The 4,680-nt window shown below is 36.2% G+C and overlaps 1 protein-coding gene across 2 annotated transcripts in view; it reads left to right on the forward strand.

Moving 5' to 3' along the window:
• Positions 1-4,680, forward strand: part of LOC107654901 (E3 ubiquitin-protein ligase pellino homolog 1-like) — a 34,876-nt gene that overhangs the window by 6,728 nt on the left and 23,468 nt on the right. The window lies entirely within an intron of this gene.

Consider the following 4,680-nt stretch of genomic DNA (forward strand, 5'->3'; position numbering starts at 1 on the left):
TATAATGGGTTTTATTGTTTTTGTCTCGTCGCTCCGGCCGGGACATGGCATCACAATATGGTAAGGGGCGTAACATTTCCTTCACACGCTTGAGGTATTCGGCCAATCACAACACACTGGTTAGCTGGCCAATCAGAGCACACCTCGCTTCTCAGAAAGATGAGGTTTGTAAAAATCGACATGTTTCAGAAAGGCGGGGCATAGAGGAGAAACAATAATGTAGAGAATGTGGAAAATTTGTTTTTTGAACCTTAAACCGCATAAACACATTTCATTACACCAAATACACAAAATAATGTTATTTTTTAGCAACGTCATATGACCCCTTTAAGAAAGCAAGCCATTTCACTGTCATGTTCAGCTTGAATGTTGTTCGTAAACCGTTTCTTGTTCCTAGATGGTTATCTTCAGTTTTATATTGCTTCCTCTCTCTTTGTTTATAGTTTATGTAACAGTGACTCTGCATTATAAGTTTAAAGTGTGCAAAGACTGCATATTTAGGGGTCGTTTACACAGAATGTGTTTGCAGTCCATTACGCCACTTTTCCATTGTTGTTTATGTAAACATGCAGACGTGGTGACTGTTGCGCTCACGGCGCAGTCTTTTGCAGTGCATTATGCATAACACTGTGTTCTAACAATGCAGTGATCAAGGTAAAAGTTTAACTTTTGAAAATCACATCTCTAGACATTGTTTTTTTTTTTTTTCATTCCACTACACTGTCTCTCACATTTTTAAATGCAAAAACACGTTATGCATGACTGGCCTGTTTTTACATTTAAAAAATACAAGATGTGAGCAGTAGAATGGGGGAAAAGTTACACTTTTTTTTTTATTTATTTTTTTTATTAAAAGGTAAAAGTAATTTTACCTTGAGCACCACATTTTTAGAACGCAGTGTTATGTGCGAGTCACTGCAAAAGACACAAGGTGCAAGCACAATGGTCAAAGACATCCGTCAAGCGCATGTTTACATAGGAAATGCAATGGAAGAGTAGCTGCCTAGTTGTTCAAGCAACTCAACAATTAATCTGAAGTCTTAAAGTGATAGTCAATCCAAAAATGAAAATCGTCATTTATTCACTCTCATGACTGACTTTCTTCTGTGGAACATAAAAGAATATATTTTGAGAAATGAGAAACATTTTTTGTCAATGTAATGGAATTTGCTTCAATGTTTAAGGTTCCCACTGGTCTTCAAAATATCTTCTTTTGTGTTACAGAAGAAGAAGAAAATAAAAGCTCAAACAGGTTTGGAACTACATGAGTGAGAGAAAATGATGACATCATTTTCATTTTTGAGTCCACTATCTTAAACTCAAACTATCTCAAAATCGCATTAAAAATGTTTATGCTTCATTTACATAGCCTTCCTTTTATGGTATCAGCCCATATATGGGTTCATTTGAAAGCTTGGAGTGTCTTCTTTACAAAGAATACCATTCCTTTTGGTTTTTATATTCATAAAGCAGTAAAATTAAGCTTAGAAATGTATTCGTCCCACACACGAATTTCCGCCTAACCATTGCGAATAATTTTTACGAAGAATGTGTATTTTATATATTTTTCAGAAAAAAGTCAAGTCATATATCACAAGAAAGCTCTCATTCTCAGGAATTTGACGATGTAGATTATTTCATTGTGTGACAATCACAGATCGAATGATCTTCGATAGAATCGCGATGTAAAATTTTGTCACCTCTGAGCGAATTTACATTTATACTCGTAGCACTGCTTCAGTCAGCCGCAAACAGCCACAAATATCTATATACTTTTTTTCATTTCCTCCATTGTATGTGTGTAGGGTAAACATTTGAATTTGAGTATGTCAAATTTAGGCGAAAATACCAAAAAACGCCCTGAGCATAAGTGGTTTTAAGGAAGCACTGTATAATTGGGTTGTTTCGAGTTCATCTGACCCCGATTTAATGTCTTTTAGAAGGCATCAACATATCAAAATAACAGTCATTATTTTGCATCTTTAATGCCAGTTTGTGTGATCATCATGATCCTATACTGTTGTGGCATAAGATCAACAGTTTTGACTTGTAATGAATGAAATGTAGCTATTGTTAATACAGAATTGCCTTTCACAATTGCATTGTATTTCACTTTCTTTGGAGGAATTTTGTGAGACAGTCTGCATAAGAGTTTGTCAAATGTTCAATATAAATGATGTCTGTTGATAAGTTACTTTCAATCAGTACATGAGATGCCTGAGAGCCATCTAAACTGCTCTTGTGGAACAATTTAGTACTAAAGGACACTCCGTTTTGCCTCCCTGTGCATACATATGTTCCTGTGTGCGCACGGGAGGGTGGGGCATTGCAGAGGTCTCTTCCTTTGTGGTGTAATCTGTACCAGATGTAGGGGTGGGTGTATTTGTTAATGCACACCCCTCCTTTTCCTCACCTCACAAATTAAATCGAAACACGCATTCAAAAATCTTCGAGAGCTGGCTGGTGAAACTGTGGTCGTATTCTCAGTGACAGACTTAATCATGTCACCTGACCTCTGGGATGCCCCATGCACATCTTGCACTCTCAGTTTGTTTGTTAAGTTTGAAGCGGAGTGCTTGTTTTCTTTTGATCCTCTTATTAAGCAAACACACAGGCCAAGCTGAGACTTTATAAATGGGGGTTTAAGTCTTTGTTGCTCAAAAAAGCCTAAAGCCAATTAGGTTGCTAGCTCAGTGCTGGGTGAATGGCCATGGTGAGGTAGTGTGTGTGTGTGTGTGTGTGAGTGATCCAAACAGTACTGTGGACCAGCTTGTTGGAACGTGTGTTAATAAATGAATATGGTCAGGTTAATTCTGTTTTCACCTTATAGAAACACTTTAAACACTGACTGTTTATTAGCTAGTTCAGACTCGGTGATCGTCACTTTCTCAGACATAAAGGTTTACTTGTTTAGATTAGCCACAGACCACAGACTTTGTTCCCATGAAGCTGATAACTTCTAGTCTGTTGTTTTCTTTTGATCTTTAATTTATCCATCTTTCTCAACATCCTCTTTGAAACTTGGTGCCAATACAAGACACTTGTTGCATGTTTCTTACCATGTCGGTTCAGAAGTAGCACAGTGGTTTAATATTTCGTGTGTTTTCAGTTTAAATTCTTTGATTTGCACAAAACCCAATATGATTCTATTTTCAGTGGTGCATGACCTGTATAAGGAGGACCACATTACAAAAAAGGCGCCCACTTGCATTTCCAAAGTGTTTATGTAGGGTCGGTAGTTGTCCCTTGCCCTAGAAAAAACTCTGGTTTTAAACATTTCACAGCGGCATGTAGGAAACGTTTGATGTTTCTCTCACTGCTTCAAAGGCCTGTTGTTCCTAGCTGAAATTTTTTCTCAAGCTTTGATTTTTGTTTTTCAGCCAGTCTTAAGGGTAACTTTGGGCCACTTTTTGTCAGTGCTTACTTGTCTGTGGTATTTAAGGCGTAATTCACCTTATGAGCCAAAATTCTGTCATTATTTACTTAACCTTACGTCGTTTCAAACCTTTATGACTTTTCTTCTGTGGAACATAAAAGAAGATATTATGAGAAATGAGTCAGTGTTTTTTTTTTCACTGGTAACCAAAATTGTTTCTTTACCAACATTCTTCAAAATTATGTCTTTCGTGTTTTTCAGAAGAAGATAAGTCATACAGGTTTGTAATGTATGAGGGTGAGTCAACCCTCTATGGACACCTTGGCAATTGAATCGCCATTGGCTAGTACATTTTTTTGTTTACTCGTCAGACTGAAATACTATACTATACTATGCTATATATATATATTTATTATAAATATAAAATATAATATTTAAATATTTATATAAAATGTTTGTAAAATGGCACAGCTTTTTAAAAATCTGAAAGCACAGTCTTAACATCAGTCAGTCAAGCATTATAATATGATAAGTATTATTTAATAATAGAAATTTAGTCATTAGAATTAAAACTTAGTAACCATGTATGAATGCAAATTAGTCATTTTAACTGAACTTAAGTTAGGACTGGTGGTGGTGCTTTTTTTGGTCATTCAGTGTTCCTGTAAAAAATTGGAAAAAAACTAACATTAATACTGATAAGATATTATTATTATTATTATTATACGAATTCTACTAATAAGAACAATATAAATGCACTAAGGATTAACGAGCTGCTGGATTCATGAATATTAATCAGGTTGTGTGCGTTCGCTCGCATTGATTAGCTGAAATCAAAACACAGACGATAATAGGGGAGTACCAGCCAATGAGATTGTCGTTTGCACATTAGTTTCACCCACTACCGGAGAACTCGGCAGTTCTTAAAAGCTGAAGAATTCCAAAGGAACTCCATTATTTGAACAGGAAAATACAACAAAGAATATCGTTTACATATAGCGCATCAATTTTGCATGTTATGTAAGACTCGCTCGCTCGCTCGCTCTCTGTCTCTCACTTTGCGCGAGTGAGATTAAGCGACGGCGAGTCGTGCGCCTTCACACAAGAGTTTATGGTATGCCAAATACACAAACACAGGTGTGCTGCACATCCATTCAGATGAACTGAAAAATATCACAGATCGCTTGACGGAGAGTGAAGCTCTGAAGCGCTCAGTCAGAGTTAGGGTTGTCAAAAAAAAATTCGAATTTCGAATATTCGTCGAATTTAAAATAAAAATCCACATTCGATTGCAAAAACGTTGT

This window comes from Sinocyclocheilus anshuiensis, unplaced genomic scaffold (genome assembly GCF_001515605.1).
Source record: "Sinocyclocheilus anshuiensis isolate Anshui unplaced genomic scaffold, SAMN03320099.WGS_v1.1 scaffold335, whole genome shotgun sequence".
Classification (NCBI taxonomy): domain Eukaryota; kingdom Metazoa; phylum Chordata; class Actinopteri; order Cypriniformes; family Cyprinidae; genus Sinocyclocheilus; species Sinocyclocheilus anshuiensis.